At 38.3% G+C, this 20,136-nt stretch overlaps 1 long non-coding RNA gene across 1 annotated transcript in view; it reads left to right on the top strand.

The window, feature by feature from the left end:
• LOC103154339 (uncharacterized) overlaps positions 1 to 20,136 on the top strand; it is a 48,304-nt gene that overhangs the window by 3,636 nt on the left and 24,532 nt on the right. The window lies entirely within an intron of this gene.

Genomic DNA, 20,136 nt, shown 5'->3' with positions numbered 1-20,136 from the left:
ACATATTTTTTATTAAAGTTATACTGCAGCTTGAACAAAATGCAACTACTTAGCATTTTTTGATAAGTCAGGCTTGCTTCATGTATATTTTGCACGTTGCCTGTGACTGTTGCTGGTGGGGAGAGACCTTTCAAAAAGCTAAAACTAATAAAAAAATGTAAACAACCTATTTGCATAGTGTAGGCAGACTGTTGCATGTACAATTCACTAGCAGTGAATATTGTGCTAGTATCAGTATTGGACCAAAGAAAGCAAGGCAGTTGCAAGCCTTTAAAATTGTGACGTTCTGATGGGTCAGATACACTCAAGAAATTATAACAGTATGTTATACTGTTATAATATAAAAATTTCATTTTTTGTCATGGGGCCCAGGATTCCTGGCAGCGCCCCTGTGTGGTCATATCAGAGCTCATACCCAGACTGAAATTTACAGAGTGTACAGAGAAATTCGGTAACCTTTAATATATACTGAGAGGTTTGGGTCATTCTAGCTGCACTATAATGGTGAGATGAGCATGAAAAGTCCATTGTGTTGTCAAAGGTTGTGTGTTTGTGTGCAGAAACATCAGGACATCCTGTTTCTGCTTGTGTGAACAGAGATGTATGAGAGGCCAGGGGCCAAAACTTACAAACTCTCTCACACATACCATCAAACTCTCTTACATGTACAGCCCCGGCTCCAGACGAGTCTAACAGGGGGTGCATCGGCTTATTTTAGGGGGCAAAATAAATACCTAGCAATAATATTACTCAAGTAAAAGAAAAAGGTACAGTGCAGTAAAACTACCCTTATAAGTGGTTTTGTTCCTTCTTTTTCAAAATCAGATTACTATTCTCAATGTAAGTGACAATGAAGATAATGTTAGACTTTTTTGGTCTGGAAGAAGAAAAAAAAGAACAAATTTGGTCCATGATTTAAGTTTCATAAATCAGACTCCCCAATCACAAACTGTGTTGTAATTATTCAGCTATTTGTACTTAAGAATCAAGTCCATGTTTATTTTGTTGAGTTCCTGTAGTTTTGGAGCTGGAGTGTTTCAAATGGGTTCCAGATGCATAAAGAGTACTAATCTAGTCCAAGTTTGAAATGTCTTTGCTTGTAGTTTTTAAAGTAGAACAAATTAAATATGCTCAAGATAGTGCGAAATCAAGTAGAGTGGCCTTTTAGCCATTTATGGAATTGGAAGCTAATGAATTCACAAATTCAGCTTTGTTGCCTCAAAAATGTTATAAAAGTAAAACAACAAAGTCTTTAACTCTTACTTGGTAACCAAAATCTGAAATTCACATCAAATAAATGCATCCGCTAATTGTTTAGCTGAAGAAAAACACAAATATATAGGGGGGAAAACAATAAAACCATAACAAATTTATAATGGTTTTATTCAGGGATGCTCCGAACAGGTTTCTTGCTGCCGATTCCGATACTGATCACCAATGAGACCGATATTTGCCAATCACCTGGATTGATTGTTAATTTTTTGCTTTAGGTGTAAATGCTACTATGTGATCAGACAAAGTTAAAAAATGATCTGGCAATAAATTCACCTAATTTAGGCATAAAACATGCAAAATACTTCCAGGCACAGCACAGCAGCTTTTCAGTCAAAAGGACAACTGAAAAACCTTCAATCAGTAAAATAATATTTCATAGTAAGGCTCTCAGTACCATAAATTATACATGAGTCAAATAAATCTGCCTCTATCAAGTAATGTCAAGTAAAAAAGGAAACATTCATTCAAAGTCAAACGCAGGCTGCATCAAAATAAACAATCCTTCCTGATAGCTTGGCTAGCTGATTATTGCTGATTACTGGTTGTTTCTGACCAAGTGGAGTAATTCTGCAGAACACAGTAGGAGGCAGAGGACAACGATGATTTTTTCAGAGATTATCTTTCTTGTGTTAGGACAGTGAAAGTTTTAATACATATCTAAAATCTTTTCCTTTTTTTAAGTTACGTGCTGCAGCTTTAAGCAGAGGTTCGGTGTGAGAGTTCACTGCAGGTGGAGCGAAATATTGTGAAATATTACTACCAGTAGCGTGTAGCGGCGGTTCAACAATGAGAACAGAACCAGCGTCTTACCTCGTCAGCTCAAAGACTTAAATTATTTTTCAGGTTATTTGTTTAGCTTTCTGACCATGATACTAATCCGGGTGAGTGTTGGTAGTTGTGCGGTGCTTTGCTGGCCGCTCTGGATGTCCTTTTTTTCCCTGCATTGAGCCTCGATGTAGCCAAACTGTCAAGAGCTTGTCTTTCAAATGTCACATTAGATTCATTGTATTGATGCATTTTGATGTGCTTCACCCCTGAGGTAAATTTCCACCGCAACATGCAAACTTTCCGGTTCACTCTCAGAGCATTACAGTTCCACATCACATTGCTTAGGATTTACTGCTGCTGCGCGCTTGCGCAGTGTGAAGGAAAGAGGAGATCAGCTGCACACGCAGGCTGTGAATGAGATACAGGTGATCGGCAACAAGAGACTGTGATCGGTGATTACCGATCATACACTTTTTCACGGAAATCGGCCGATTATGATCGGTGGCTGATTGATCGGCACACCTCCAGTTTTATCGTTATCGTTTGACGAGCTTTAAATTTGAAATGACATGCTAATGTCATGAAATTCTTGCTGTAACAAATAGGATATGTACAGATACCTTAATCATAACCCCAATCATAACCCCTATCCCTTTCATTCTTTTAATTATTCTTAATTATAAATTAATTATTGTGCGGAGGTGTTGACTGACGTGTTGCATATATGGGACAACGTTGTGACCAAAGTCTGTAATATAGTAACATGACATTCACAAACAATCTGATTCTTCTGAACACCTCTTTACTAAAAAGATAGAACTGGAGCCTCACTGAGAGCCGTTCTCTGTTCTTGTAATGTTCTGCCTACACTGCAGTAGCTATTAATATTTTATTTAATTATATACATTGATATTTGTCTAATTAACAAATCAGTGTTTTTATGGGAACGTGAATCTTTCAGATAAATTTGAAAAGCAATTTTGATCATATTTCACATTTTATTGTGTCATATAGCGGAGGGCGCTGGTCTTGGTCTTGACTCGGTCTCAACTTCCCTCGGTCTTGGTCTCAGACCCTAAAAGTCTGGTCTTGTCTCGGTCTTGTGTAGTCAAGACCACCTGCTGCTGGGGTTGTTTTACACACTGGCAAAACAGCAGCTTTTCAGAGATGTTAAAGGATCTCAGCCTACTTATGGAGATGTTTGTATTACTTGTCAAGTCCAGCTTGTTGTCCAGCGACAGACCAAGATATTTATTGGTCTGCATGACCTCTGCCTCCTCCCCTCCTATCAGAACTGGTAGTGGACTTCTTCTGTCCCTCCTTAAAGTCCCTCACCAGGCTCCTGTACTCCTCTTTATTGTCTTTGATACACCCCATGATGGCAGTGTCATCGGCGTACTTCTAGATATGACATGTTTCAGAGTTGTAACAGAAGTCTGAGGTGTACAGGGTGAAAAGGATGGGTGCCAGCACTGTCTCTTGTGGGACTCCAATGTTGCTGACCACAGTTTCAGACATGATGTTATTTATCCTGACAAATTGTGATCGGACTGTGAGGTAGCTGGAAATTCAGGTGACCAGGCAGGAGTCCACTCTCATTCTTGTAAGTTTTTCCAGCAGTGCAGAGGGCTGGATCATATTAAAAGCACTCGAAAAATCCAGGTGTGAGTGGGCTTGATTAGGAGGCAGATGATAGCATCCTTCCCTCCAACCTCTGCCACCCACTCCGCCTCTTCCTGTTTGAAGAGCGGGTGTGGAGGTCTTCATACAGGAAACTCTTATTTGTTAAACTGTTAGAAAATTTTAAAATCTGTAAAAAGAAACACATGAAATGGGGCTGCATTAGCTTAAAGTTTCATAACTAGAGCTTCTATATTATATAATTGTAGACCAAAATTGGAACATTTGTTTTATTTTCAGCTGGTGTTGTTCATTTTTACACTGCACTGTGTCAAACTAACAATCCCAATCAGTTGAAAAAACTGTTCGTCCTCTCACCTGTGGTGGCATTCTACCAAGAACGACTAAAGAAAATGACACATAAACCTCAAAAGACCTGAGCACCACCTCTTTCTTCAGAAAACAGACATAAGTGGAGTGGTGTCAGATTTTAGTGGTTGAAGGATTTCTCTTTTGTCGATGGTAAAGGACAGCAAGCCATTTGTCCTGCTAGCATTAGACTCTTTTTGGTTGCATTTATACAGAATACCCTAGGTTATAGCTTGCTTCCTCATCCTAGAACTTGTCATGTCCACTTGGTACTAACATATAAATTTAACCACGCCAGAGTTCATGAACTGAAACCTAAGTTTTAAGAGGGGTCAGGGTTTACCTTTTTGGTCCGCGTCAGAGTTCAATCACACCTCTCCAAACGAGCCGGACTTTCTAAACCAACACACTAGAATTAAATTAGAGCAGATTAAACATGGCTGGTGGGAATGCACTCCCCAGCCATGCCCAAAGGTAGATTTGCTTTGCAGTGGTACAAAGCACATATTTATATCCAAGCATGCACACACGCGCACACACACTATAATCAGTTTGCTTATTTCAGTAACAGCAGTTGGATCAAAGCTGCTTTTAAAGTGCCTTGCTTTAAAAACGAGACGTTTATTTTAGGGAGTAAAAATCTCTGGCCAAAGGAACGAAGTGGACACTCCCTGTAAAGGAGGTGAAAATTCTCTTTTAAAACACAAGATGCTATCCTCTGTAACTGGCTGATGTACACGGATGCAACTGATTGTTGGATCTCTCCGATCAATTTAGATGACGACTTAATCTGCTGAAGGGAGCTCTTTCTTCTCAATGTTGCTTGGCCAAGTATTGGTATTGTGGCCAAACCACAATACCAAGGAAAAAGATAAAACTGACTCAATGAAAACACGGTAAAACTCAGACAGTATGGTTCAGTCTAGGGCTGAAACGACTGCTCAAATGTTTCGAATACCTCAATTATTAAAATTCCTCGAGGAAAATTTACCTGCCTCGAGACTTTGTTAATTTATGTTGTATTATTTAACGCACCATGTTCCGGCCAGAACTTTATTTGCGTTGAGCGGACCTCTTTTGTGGCGTAAGTCCAATTTTCAAGTTCGGCCGTAGGGATTTTATTGATTGATGATAATGCCCGGGTTTTCATCGTTTTTGGGGGACCAATAAGCATCCTTAAAATGACTGGGGGAATGCCTGGAGTACGGCAGCTTTTCTCCTCCGGGAGCTGCTGGTTCAAAGCGAATGACAGGAAGTGCGCTACAGGATTATTTATACAGGTGAGTGGATAGAATGAACATGGCGGGCAGCTAAGTAGTTAATGCTTACAACTACGAGGAGTGTAAGGGTAGCTTTATGGACGAACCGCACAATAAATTTCACATCATCCCGGTCTCAACAAACGGGTGGCGGAAATCATTGTGGCAGTACATGACTGGTAGATGAGTTTCTGAGTGTGACGAACAAAGGTGCCGTAAATATCCCGTATTGCTCTCCCCTCCCCTCAAACCCAAAGTTTGACTGCTTTGGGTTTGAGAATACAGAAATTTATGTTTTATTATTTAGCACACCGTGTTCCAGCCGAAACACTGAAACATGGGTTTTAAGGTAATAATTCATCTATTAAACTCCCTGAAGATGAATACATAAATTAAAAGCTGGATCATAGACATTTTTTATAAGCATTTTTGTGAGCCTGCCTCTGTATTATTAAATTGAGTAGAATTTCAGATCTTTGTATAACTTTTCTTCAGGTTAACTTAGAAAGTGACAAAATAACAGAACCCACACCTTGGAGATGACAAAAACATAAAAACATATTAAACTGAAACAAATAAGCCTGGGAAGTGTCCTCAGCCAGGCAGATAATCAACAAGTTAGCATACGAGTGTTATCAGCAATCACCAGAGTACAGGAGAGGAAGAAGCAGAGGGAAGGAAAAGTGGAAAGTCAGGAAGAGGTGAGGGGGCATTGTTACAGCTACATAATGTAAATTACTCTATTTATTTGTGAGAGCATTCTCAGTAATTCAGTTATGAACAGTTATTCAGACATTTCTGCATATAGTTACATTGAGTTATTTACATCTTTTTACATAGTATAAAAAAGATAACTTTTTTCTCAATGACTGATATCAAATCAGATCAAACATTTCATGTTTTAATTCAGCTAGGATTATCAAAAGTATTTTTGTTTGCTAGATCTGGGAATATTTTTATTGATTTTTTTTACTTTCTTTAAACAAAAAGAGCATACAGCACCCATTCAGAAATTTTAATACAATTTCTGCACAATTTATGCTGTATCCAGCAGTGCGTGCTGCTGGATACAGTCTGTTTTGCAACAGTAACAAACAATTTTTTTGTCTTTACACATGCAGAAAAAAAATAATATTCAATCTGTATCTGTCAGTCTGGCAACAGCAAGAATGTTGTGTATTAGTGTGAGGAGCATACTTGGCAGCATTTCTTGGCAACATGTTTATTGTTGCTCTGTTTTGAGAGGTGGAAACTCTAACTTTGTGTATAAGTCTGTGAAGAGTGTTCACATTATTTTTATACATGCATACTACGGCTGTATAATTAAATTGTTCTACCATATGTATCGATTTTTCATCTGCAAGTATCGATCCATTAAACCAGAGGGGTCGATAGGCTTATACTCTTTTTAATATGTCTGATTTGAGACGGCGTAGCAACAAGACTCCGCCTCCCCCAGTCTCACTTTAAACTTGTGCTTAAAGAGCACATTTTACACTACACACCAGTTTTTCAATTGTGTTAATGGGTCAAGTAAAACCGAGTTATACTAAAATAAGTGAACCGTATTTTTCCGAATGTCAGAGAAATATCAAAAACCGGCTTTTCTGGTTATGTGAAAGGGAATGAGCTTCCAAACGTAAAAAATGAAACGCAACATTAGTTTCCTTTGTTTTAAGACATCTCAAATCTTCAACAAATAACAATGGGCTGTATTTTGTTGCTAAGAAACTAAGTAAAGTTGCTCAAGTTATGGTGAAAGAGAAGCAGAATGGAATAGCGGCAAATTCAGTGAGATTGCGATTTGGTTTTAGCTTAGTGGTTTCTGTTCTGTATATAAAGGATTACTTGAAGAAGTAACGGCAGAGGCGCTCTGTTTTGAGCTGGAAGACGAAGAGAGGAAACCCGCAGCCGAAGTCTGGGCACAGTGAGGATTGCCATGATGACGATGGCAGATCGATCATTCTTATTAGTAACTGACAAAGAGTATCAGAGACTGAGAGAATGATGAGATCCTGGGAGTTTGAGAGGCAGCTACTCAGAGATACAAGCAGGGGAAAGGCACCGCTACGCTGCAGGAGTCGATCACTACGGAGTGAGGCAGAGCCACTCCCCCAGCAGCGAGTAGAACACAGCTTACAGCCACGGCTAACTCCAGGGGCCAAGGTAGAAAAGCCCCAATCAGAGCCAGGTACTGTGTAGTTGATGCTTTTAATCAATTTTCAGTTAATTAAATCCAACTGAAAACTGATTAAATCCAAGTCTATGGTACACAAAACGTCACCAAAATCACTCTGTCCCTCTAAAATCTTTCAGAAAATCATAAGTGTATCGAAGCATATCGATCGCCAAATATTGTGATATATATATCGTATTGTGAGCAGAATATCGTGTATCGTATTGTATTGTGAAATGATTTAACTACACCCCTAATGCATACACACACACTACTCACCGCCTTCACTGGACTCCCATCCTTATGTTGTCTATATGATGCTTTACGTCCAGAGTTTTTTTGCAACCCCACACTGTATACTTGGACATAGTTATGATTTTCTTCCCCTTCTGATTTAACCTAATGTCATTTTCATTGTCATTTTCATTTAAGAAAAGGGTGACCCCCACAACCTGCCCAAACCCCTTGTTGTTTGGGCAGGTTGAACTGAAATGTGAATTTCCCTCTGGGGAAGTATATTAATTCATTCACTCAGTCATTTTAAATTGTGTCAGACTGTGATTGGACACTATAGACAGATTTACTCACAGGACTCTGCTAAAACTTTTTAATTAGGAGGTGAACATAATTTGGAAATTGAGTTTTTAAAAATTGAGGTCACAATTAGTGAAGATGGCAGGAATCCATTATCAGAAATGTGGATTTAATATTTTTGTGTATAAAACACACTCTGGCAAAATACAAGCCAAATTCAAAATCTTTATTGTGGCAATGTTTTTACTGACATTGCTCTGCAAAAAGTGTCCATGCTCCTGTTGGTTTACTGAGTTGTCTAGGGCAAGATTTTAGCTTTTAATAATTAAAAATAAAACATAAAAAAAGAGTTGAGAACATTTTTATCAACACAACTATCACAGCTTACATTTGTAGCAGCCATTTTGAATTAAAATTTTGGAGTTGGTAAATAAATAACCACTTACCAACCACTTGCAGTGTTTTACACCTTCACACACTGATACATCAATATGCACTTCACTAGGCAGTTTGAAGTCCAAGCAGACAATGCCATGTGGTCAGGAGGAGCTGAAATACAGCCCAGCTCTCCAGTTGAAAGACTATTAATCTTCCCTCTCAGCTTCAGCTGCTTGAAAACAAACCTAATTAGTTTCCAAGTGGAATATCCATTTCGGTCTCCATTTTTGTCAATTTTTATTTATATCCTTGTCTTGGACCTTGAATATTTTGACTCTAAAGTATAAACAGAATGACCTAATTCCAAAGACTTACTGGTATTTGTGCTCTAAATAGACAATTGCAAAAAACATCTCCTCTTCAGACCTTAAAATTTGTGTTTATTTTAAAGAAATGATACAACTCAACTAAAATTAACAAATGCATTGATACAGTTTCTCTTTATACTCACTTCAAGGTATGTGGAAATAAATCCTTGCTGAATTCTCAAAAACAGAAAACTTGCACAGATTTTTATTTGAGATTTGATATTTTCTATGCACAAAGTGATTAAAAGGTTATTCAAAGGTTGAATAATGTTGGACGGCTGCTCAGCTTTCTGTTCAACTTTCTGATTATGTTAAGTGACGAGAGTTGAAGCACTTCTTTGTGATGAAGAGTATTTTGACCATTTGACTTTAGTGAACTTAGTAAAAGTTTCATTTCAGCAGTCCACAGAGTGTAAAGATGTGACATCAGTGACACTGATGTGAGGAGATTGTTCTGCAGAGCAGAATCTTTATTTGAAGCCACCCTAATTCAATCACAGAGTTACATGTAATCTGGCATTCCATCCTGCACACACACTGGAGTGTGTGGATCCATGAAAGTCTCTTTTCATTTACCACTGGACATAAATGCCTTCTTATGCTCTTGTTAGCATTTCTGTTTTTCATCGACATGTAAAAGTCATCTCACTGTATATCAGTCAGGAGCACACCTACTACACCTTCTATTCATTACTTCCCAGAGGATTAGACCGATTTAGCAAAATCTCTTTCTGCTGCTGTAAATAGGCAGATGGGCCCTTCCCCCACCCGACATGTACACACACTGCTCTATCAGTGGCTTCAAAGTAACGGAACATTTCTGAACAGAAATTATGCACTGAATCCCCTGTTTATGATTTGCCTTCGCTCTATCAGGTGTAGTTTGTCAGTTTCTATTTTTTTTGTTTGTTATGCTGGTTGCAATATTTATCAGGGACAGATAAAAATACAGTTCAACAATGTATAAAGTTATCTTTTAATACCTTTTGTCTCATTATGACATACTGTGTATTGTTACATGCTTTAATGTTGGAGCACATTGTTTTGCCATTAACTTCAAAGGTAGCTTTACAAAAAAAGCTTCCAATGCTGTAGGTGCCTTGTAGACAAGAAGGTTTTATGAGAGAGAAAAGAGGTATGGGAGTCGGGCTGCAGACTAAAGAAGCTGAGAGGTAGATATAGAGAGTGTGGGTTGCATGAAAGTTTACTAATGCTGGTTACACACAGCCCCCTCTGGTGGCAAGGATGGGGCTGAAAAGGCCTTTCAGTGGCCTTTTCAGAACAAGGCCTTTAGAATGACCCATAGCAACACACTCGTATATAGATATTAGAGGTCACTTTGCTTCCTCTTGTTTCAGATTGTGCAAAAACATTGACTAACATTGACTAGCCAACACTCCTGTTTTCAACAGTATTGAGGTCTCATGTCAGGAGTCATGAGGTCTCATCATCATGATGTAGACCTCATGATGATGAGGTCTACATCATGATGATGAGTCATGAGGTCACATCATGATGATGAGTCATGAGGTCTCATCATCATGATGTAGACCTCATGATGATGAGGTCTACATCATGAGTCATGATATAGACCTCATCTGGACATAGCCACTAATCTCTGTCTCTGTCAGAAGATCACCACAGTGATTCAGTCATTATAAGTAAATCCCTCAGCTGGCACATAAATTTTGGGCCATTATTAAAAAAACAGAAACAAAGTGGCCATATGGTCAGGAAACTCACATGCTCAGTAGTTAATCTCTCTTCCACATGAGCTGTTTGTTTTTTAATCTGTTCTACTATTTAGAACAGGGATGTTGATCTCCAACACAGATCAACATCCGTTTGATCCTCAGAACTTGAAATGTCATTCACTGTGGTGGGGGCCAAAGTGGGTACTGTCATGATTTGAGTTTTTCTGTGTGTTTATTTTAGGTTCTTGTGTTTTCAGTCTCCGTGTTGTCTTAGGTGTCCTGATTGTTCCTAGGTGTGTCTCATTCTGTGATTACCCTCTGTGTATTTAATGCCACCTGTGTTTCTGTGTCTTTGTCGGGTCCTTGTTGTCTAACTGTCTTACCATCTCGTCTGTCATCTAGCCTTGTCCTTTGTCACCAGTTGCTACCAGTTGTGAGTTTTAGCCTTCCGTTCACTCTGTGCTGCCCTGGATTTTCGGACTTTGTGCTTCTTATCATCATTAAATCATCATATTCATCATTTCAACCTGAGTCCTCAGCGTCTTCCTCATCACCTCTCACTGCATTTTATGACAGTTATATGTTAATTCTGGAAAATAAAACAGTGGGGCTAAAGATTACAGTAGTGACAAGGAGGACTTCCAACCGTAAACATTTGGGGCTCATTGCAGATGATAAATGGTCAAAATAAACTAAAGGTGTGTCTGTAATGCAACTGAAAGTTTGTTCTTTCAATATTTAGAAGGTGACAAGGATTAAGGGAGGGCAAGTCAATGTGTTACTATGTGAAAAAAATGCTTAATAGTTTTATAAATTATTACTATCAAAGTCTACTGCCTTTCATCTAGTTACTGTTATTACCAGCTAATCAGTCACCCTAATAACAGTAGAGGAAACTTTGGCAGCTCCTGTTGTATTAAATGTATGGGAGAAAGATCTAACAAAGGCAAGCAAACAAATGTGATATTAGGTGGATAAATTCAAACTGGAGGCAGATTAGTGATGTGAAAGATGATGGCTTAAGGAACATTGTCATCATTGTAACAAATGATGACAATGTTCGCCATTCCGAACTTGTGACTGTAATGAAAATAGAAGAGAGATATTATGCTGAATCATTCACCTAATTTTTTTTTATATTGGCAGCAGTGGAACATTTCAAAGAAAGTCAGCTGACTTAGGACAGATACCGCAAGGAATACGATCATCCATGGATCTACCTTTGGAACATGTCCCTTGCTTTTCGCAGTCTCGAGTGTTGTGGTATTTTTGCAGAATTTGATAATGTCCTGACCAAACACAACAAATTGTGGACCCAGATGCTGCAGAGTTTGAACAATTTCATTTGTCCATGTTGAACAATAGCAAATTCAACATGGGCACATGAAAGAGCTTCTTTCACAAGAAATTCCTGCATGTTGAAAAGCATGAATTGAAACAAACAAATTCAAACTGGGGCAGATTAGTGATCTGATGTACCAAACCTGTTTGCTACATCAGATTTGGTACAAAACCAATTTATCAATAGCTGCATAATTGGGAAAAGGTAGTCTTTAGTTTGAACATAGTCATGTGAAAGATGAGAAAGGCCCATGGGAGGGTTCTGTGGATGAAGAAGGCCCACAAGGATGGTGGAGGGCACTCAGACACCTAGGAAACGCTACAGAGGAGGCTAAGACTGGCTCAGTTGACGAGGAAGGCTCACGGGGGGTCTCAGATGATAATTACTCTGGCTCTGGGAGAGAACTGTGGAGATCAACTGTTAATTGTGTCAGAAATATCAATTGAAAGGAAATTTGCTGTCCTGTGAAAATCTAAACTATCTGAATATATTTTACTATCTACATTTATCAACTTGAAATGAAGACAGACAGGAACAGTAGGTTTGTCCAGATGATGTATAAAAGTTCAAGGGCCAATGAAATGGGGTCTTTGTGGATTTCACAGAGATCCAGACACAAATACAGTTTAATCTGAAGATTCTGGAGGCTGTTTGAACATTAGTGTAAATCCTTATTTATGTTAAGAAGTCAACATTGATGAGGAAAGTACCTTTCAGTTTCTTCTGGTGAATAAGGTCTAGCAGTTGCAGGTGATGTTCCTGGCAGGTCCAGGTCTACCTTCAATGCTGCTGAAGCAACAAAATATGGTTTCAGTGATAGTGACCAACATCCAGCTTACCTGATCCAGAGGTAGTGTACATTTGGAAATGTCTGATTAAGGATTAATTGGTAAATTAACTGTAGTTAAATAGCTGTTTTCACAGTGATGTACGCGCTATTTACCCAAACACAAAGTAAATTTATATATAGAGTGAGATGTATGTTGATAGCGGTACTGACAGGACAGAGGTATAATAAATAACGGTAAAAATGAAAACATAAACACAAAAACTCAAGCTTTGTGTTGCCAGCATGCAATGCCAGCATTGAGACGTGAACTATCTTTGACATTCAAGTGCGGGCCAAAACTATTTTAACCATATGCATGCTCTGCTATCACAGATGGCTTTCTTTGCCTGCCTTTACCTGACAATAAATAAAAAGCAAATGAACCACAACACTGCTAAAAAATTGTATGATTATGCAGCAGGATGGAGGTATTATGGGGGGACGGATTAATTTCCTAAAGATACTTATCAATTTCCTTGTCAGCGTCATGAAACTAGGTCAGCGAGGGTTAAGGTTAAGATTGAAAATAGCCTCTTACACTGTGCTGAAGTGTGACACTAAAAATACAAGGACTTCATAGAGCCAACAGCTAAAGTAGCATAGCTCACATAGACATCAGCTCCCGTTGACAGAAAAATATGATGACAGAGTATCAAACCACCAGGCATATAAAATGTAATCTAAAATGATTAAAAATTACTTGATATCTCATTATAATCAGAGAGCAAAGCGTGCAGGTTTAACTTGTACTTACTTCTTCTATGAAACTGAAGTTGGTTTCCGATTCCAGCATCCGAGTTGGGAAATGGCTAAAGGGCAATTCCACCTAATTTTTCACTGGCTTCAGCACCTTTAATCTACTCTAATTCAAAACTAGACCCAGACTCTTCAAACCTGGACTGGATTATTCTGCTCTAATAGCAGAATATAAAAAATTATGTATGGGATTTGTGAAACCTTTATCTGATTTGTGAAACTTCACTAAAGTTCAGAATACTATTCACACTTGTTCCATGCATTTTTTTTTCCAAATTCAATTCTAATTGAAAACCACTTCATTAATCCCAAAGGGAAATTAAATGTTGGTGTAGCTCATTAATTCTTTAAAGAGTAACTGATGATGGCTGTTGCAAGGAAAGGTCTTCTGCAGCAGTCTGTACTGCACTGAATGTTAAGAAGCCTCTGACTGAAGACGGTCTGCCTTCCCAAGACAGTCTTGTGACAGTGGGATTACTGAAGCAGGTGTATGATGGCAACATCAACTCTTAATTCCACTACAATAATTAAACTGCAGGGGGTCTTGATATATCCTTGTCTGCTTGTTCAGGTGGGCCACCATGTTTGGGATTTGTCTCACAAATCCCAAACATGGTTTTAAATATTCTGCTATGAGAGCAGAAGAATCCAGTCCAGGTTTGAAAAGTCTAGGTCTTGTAGTTTTGGAGCTGGAGCAGTTCTAATCTGACCAAGATCCAAAAAAGTGGTGAAATTAATTTTTATTGAAGTTTCACAAATCAGATAAAGGTTTCATTAATCCTATACATCGTTTTATATATCCTGCTATTAGAGCAGAATATTCCATTCCAAATTTGAAATGTCTAGGTGTTGTAGTTTTGGAATTAGAGAAGTTCTAGTGAGACCAAAATTGAAAAAGGGCAAAAACTGCAACTTATTCAAGTTTCACAAATCAGAACCAGGTTTCACAAATCCCTAACATGGTTTTAAATATTCTGCTATTAAAGCAGAAGAATCCAGTCCAGGTTTGAAAAGTCTGGTGGTGTAGTTTTTTTAACTAGCGGAGATTAAAGGTGCGGTAGGTAATGAAAAATTAGGTGGAATTTATGGTGGCTGACAGGTACAAATGCGCAGCAACAGAGAAAACATGCAAACAAAAAAAGAGACGCAAACAAAAAAGAGATGCAAAGGGAAAAAAACGCAAACAAAAAAGGCAACAACCACAAATGAAATGCAGCAAACAAAAAGTGCTGAAAACAGAAGTGCTCCAGACCACTAGACGGAGTCGAACAAAAAACAGCTGTGTCCAAATTTAGGGTCTGCATCTTTTAAAAAGGGTGTTAAGAAAAGCAGCAATGGCGGCAAAATTATTTGTGCTGTGTTACACTTAAAATTACACAAAATGATTTTTTTTACAAAGTTTTTAGGCGAGAATGTAGATGTATAGATCTCAAATATCTGCTCAGTTCAACAGTAAATCACTTAATTGCAATATTGCTCCGACGTTTTCGGATTTGTCTGCTCCTGCTGCATTAACAGCCAGCTCCCCTTGCCAGCTCTTAACTGGCCGGGCGCTCCAGGTTCAGTACACCGAGAGAGAACCTTTGTCTTCCGGCAAATCGTTTTAAAAACTCCCGCTGGTTTTCCACTATGAGTGGAGGTGAAACACAGATATTAAGTCTGGTAATAGCTGTAAGAAATTTTTGTTCACTAAAGTATTTAATTTATTCGTGAGCAAATGGGTTTGACTGATTAAAGTTAATTCTTCAAACATAATAGTTTTATTTAACTGTAATGTCTTACTTCCTGAGATATGGAGAGTATTTGAAAATGAATAATTTGCGTACATCCCTTGCTTTACATGTTTAAACATTTTAGAATCAGACAAACATTTCTTTATTTTTTTACTATGGAACAGCCTTTATTACAAAAGGTGAAGAATAATACAGAAATAAAGAGTAAAAAAACTGAGGCTGTTGGAAGTGTGAACCAAGTCTCAAAAATCCTTGTGCACTTGTAACCCGATTTGTGCGTAAATGCAGTTTTGACTGTGTTTCTCGTGACTCGTGTACTTATTTAACATTTGTAGGCATCGGAGAAGGTTTGAATTTGTAATTATCAGATTTGTGAGATTGAAGTTAAAAAATCTGTGTAGGGACTTCCGGATGGCGGAGGAGCGAGCAACAGCTTAAATCCTGAGCTCCCAGACGGTCGAGTTACCCCCCGACAAACAACTTATAAAACATTGTTTTTAGTATTTATATGTCATGTCAGGGAGTAACAAGATGAATTCAGCGAGAAAACACGAAAGAAACTGTTGTTTTATCGAAGGAGGTGTCTGAAGATAGCAAGCTAGCAGCGGACAACTATGGACGCTATGGGAGCTAACATTCTTACAGAGCTGAAAGAAGTTCACACAAAACTCAAAAAACAAATCACTGACCAGTCAGGACTCATAAAAAAGGAAATGTCTGAGTTTAGAAAAGAGACGGGGAAGCGGCTTGACGACATTGTTACAGACCTGAAAGACGTAATGAGCAGAGTTGAGGAGGCTGAGCAGCGAATAACCGAGGTAGAGGAATTCAACATGGATGTCAAAGATGTACTGAGCCACACGCTCCAGCTACAAGAAGACCTCCAAACACGTCTAACTGACCTGGAAGCCCGCTCACGCAGGAATAACATTCGTATCCACGGGATCACAGAGGGAGAAGAAGGCGATAACTTGCTAAAATTCATAGAGAATTTTATAAAAACTGAACTCTCCCTCATGGACATCACACGGGGCATACAGCGCTGCCACTGGTCCCTTGGGCCCAAACCGCCATCCGGTTCTAACCCCAGCTCCATCGTGATACATTTCCCCGGAGTATACCACGGAGGAACTTGTGCTTCATTCTGCGTGGGTTAAGAAAGTGATACAGCTGAGAGGAAAGCGGGTGTTCTTCGATCAAGATTTCCCCAGTGATATCCTTGCTAAACGTAAAGCATACAATCAAATCAGGAAGATTTTAAAAGAGAAGGGACTTAGCTTCCAGACCATGTACCCACCCAGACTTTGTGTGTTTTATGAGAACGGCCCTGTGGTTTACAACAATGAACAGGACGCGTCTGATGACATGAGGAAGAACATTTTTGAAACGCCGGACAAACCAGCGGAGGACGCCTCCCAACCCAAACCGAGAGCCTTTTCCCAGGAAGGAGCAAGAAACACATCTTTCTATTTCTGAGCATAAAAAACTAGGCAAAATGGGGTTTAAAAATGTGTACTTTTCTTCATATACAAAAAGCAACTCTAGAGGAGTAGCGATTTTATTGTCTAATAGGCTGAATTTTCAGTTCTCACAAATTAAAGACAAAGAAGGACAGTACATACTGGTCAAAGGATATGTAGATAATAAAGAAGTCACCTTACTGAATGTGTACAGACCACCTGGAAATAATAAACAGGTTATTAGGAAAAATTTTAACACGATTACAACAGAAGTATCTGGGATATTGATATGCTGGAATGTTCACTTAAATCCTTTTCTGGACTCATCCAGCAAAATTACAAAGGCCCAGACAGAAGCAATATACATTAACAGAATGCTTAAAGAATTAGGGTTGGTTGATGTATGGAGGAATTTACACCCTCAAGAGAAAAAATACACCTTTTTTTCTTATTCTCATCAGATGCATTCAAGATTAGACTATTTCTTTATGCAAAATGTTGATAAACATGGAATAATAAACTGACATGGGGTGAGAGACATATCTGATCATGCGGGGGTGTATATGACACTCCACCTGGATAATGATCGTAAAGAAACCCTGTGGAGGCTTAACAATAGCTTATTAAATGACACTAAATTTAACAGCTTCGTAGAAAAAGAATTCAAAGACTATATGGATCACAAAAACACAGGGGATATTTCTCCCTGTATTTTATGGGACACAGCAAAGACTGTTCTGAGGGGGAAGTTAATTATGTGGTCCTCCCATAAGAAAAAAGAAAAAGATGAATGTTTAAAAGATCTTACTATAAAATTAAAATCTCTAGAAATACAGAACATGGAAAATAACAGTGACCACACCCTACTACAAATGAGAGACACAAGACGAGCTCTAAACTGTTTATATTAAGACCAGATAGAGAAAAAAGCTAAATATTTAAAACAGAATTATTATGAAAATGGACCCAAATCAAAGAAATTACTTGCCTGGAGAATACGTAAACAACAAACTGATATATTTATACAGAAAATTCAAAATCCAACAGATAAAAAGACATACGACTCTCTAAGACACATTAAGAAATCTTTTGAATTATGCTACACTCAATTATACACCCAGCCTCATACAGTAGACCCGTCCTCAGTGAGGGCATTTCTTGCCTCATTGGATTTACCATCGATAGGAACAGATCAAAATAATAGGCTAACACAACAAATAACTGAGGAGAAGATTAATAAAGCAATTTCAAAAATGAAAGGGGATAAGATGGCAGGTGAGGATGGCTTCCTGGCAGAGTGGTATAAACACTTCCGAAAATTATTCACTCCACTGCTTAGGGATTGTTTAATCTTGTAGTGTCTGGAGGGGAAACACTACCATCTTGGAGAAGAGCAGTGATCTCAGTGATTCCTAAGCCAGGTAAAGATAAAACAGAATCTGGTTCATACAAACCAATATCAGTTTTAAACATTGATTACAGGATATTTGCAACAATACTGGCTAAAAGGCTGGAATTCATAATCCCAGAAATTAGAGAAACAGATCAGACCAGTTTTGTTCACAACAGGCAAACCCATGACAACGTGAGACGGGCTCTCCACCTCATAGATCGAATGAAAAACACAGAATCGATAGCTGTCAGTTCAGATGCAGAAAAGGTGTTTGACTCAGTGTGTTGGAACTATCTTTATTTAGCTTTGGAAAGATTTGGCTTTAATAATCAAATTATAGGTTGTTTTCAGTCTCTGTATGAGTGACCCTCTGCCAGGATTAAGATCAATGGGGATTTATCGGATAACATACAATTAGAAGGGGCTGTCGCCAAGGCTGCCCCCTGAGCCCCACATTGTTTGTGCTTTTTATTGAACCTCTAGCGCAGGCCATCAGAGAACACAAGAACATTATGGGTGTAACTATTAAAGGCACAGTGCACAAGATATGCCTCTATGCTGACGATGTGCTCGTAACACTATCTAACCCTGAAGTTAGCCTACCTAATGTTCTTTCTTTATTCAAGACATTCGGCATTTACTCACGATATAAGTCAAATCCACAGAAAACACAAGTTCTCTCATTTAACTATCAACCATCACTAAGAATTCAGAAAATGTTCAGGTTCAACTGGCACAATAAGTCTATAAAATATAGAGCTATCCAACCTTTTTGAATGCAATTACATCTCACTGACAGCAGAGATTAGGGCGGATTTACAGCGCTGGTTGTTAACCATGAATCTACATAGTCGAATAGATATAATACAGATGAACCTTTTACCAAGGCTTCTTTATCTTTTTCAGGCTCTGCCTGTAAAGGTACCTGACAAACAATTGCGCGATTGGAATAGAATAATCTCAAATTTTATCTGGTCTAAACAAAAACCAAGAGTAAAATTCCAGACACTACAACTATCAAAGGAAAGGGGTGGATAGTTTTTTTGTTTTTTTACCACACCTCAAGGACTATTGCAGAGCAGCACAGACGAGAGTGTTAGTTGGTTGGTGTGACCCAACATGTGAAGCTAAATGGAAAGGGATAGACCTGTCTTATTGTGATATACCTCTACAATCCTGGCTCGGACATCATTGTCTTATTAAAAAAAACATAGATTCTGACCTAATACCCTTATGGATAAAAGTGCCGTTGGACATATAGCATAAAATATTATGCCATACTAACCCTAACCCTAAAGGAAGTAAAAATTGAAAGAACTGCTCGGATTTTAAGATGGCCTGCTTACGATAGAGATTTTCTCCCTGCAAGGATGGACAAGAGATTTACACAGTGGTCACAAAAAGGTAAAACAAGTTAATGGAAGATTACAAGCAATAGTGAATTAAAAAGTTTTAAACAACTTCAAGATAAATATAACCTGGAAATTTTGACTTTTTTAGATACCTCCAGTATCTAAAAATTACAATAAAAGTATAAAACGTATAAAATTTTTGGAAGAGGGCAAGACAGGTATACTTTAAATCCTACTAGATTTGAGCAACGGAAGACCTCCCAAAAAAATAATATCCAAACTATACTCATGTCTACAAACAGGGAGAAAATGTAATACAACATATATTAAGGTTAAATGGGAAAAGAAGCCAAAATAACAATAACTGATGACCTTTGGTTAAATATATGCAATTATGTGATTCACACGTCAAGTTCTGGCCTGTGGAAGGGATTTTCCTGGAAATGTTTCTTTTATTACACCTAACATAAAAAGTAAACATTGTAACAACACTGAAAAGGCAAAAATGTTGGAGGAATTGTGGGAATGTGTCTGCAGGAGATTTCCATGTCTTCGGGGGAATGTATTAAGATCGCACCCTATTGGTCAGAAGTGATAAAAGAAATCAATACTAAAATGGACTTAAATCTACACTGTGATTTTACTGTGACTTTCTTGGGTAATTTACCCCAGGAACTGAAGAAATATGATAGCTATATCCTATTAATATTATTAGCAGGTGCAAAGAAAGCTATAACTTGCAGGTGGCTTAACATGGAACCACCATCATGTTTGGACTGGAAGGACATGATTGAGAAAATTCACGCAAAGGAGAGACTGACTTTTTCATT

This window comes from Poecilia formosa, unplaced genomic scaffold (assembly GCF_000485575.1).
Source record: "Poecilia formosa unplaced genomic scaffold, Poecilia_formosa-5.1.2 Scaffold382, whole genome shotgun sequence".
NCBI classification, from domain to species: domain Eukaryota; kingdom Metazoa; phylum Chordata; class Actinopteri; order Cyprinodontiformes; family Poeciliidae; genus Poecilia; species Poecilia formosa.
The sequence above is the reverse complement of the archived record's forward strand: the minus strand, read 5'-3'. Positions and strand labels throughout refer to the sequence as shown.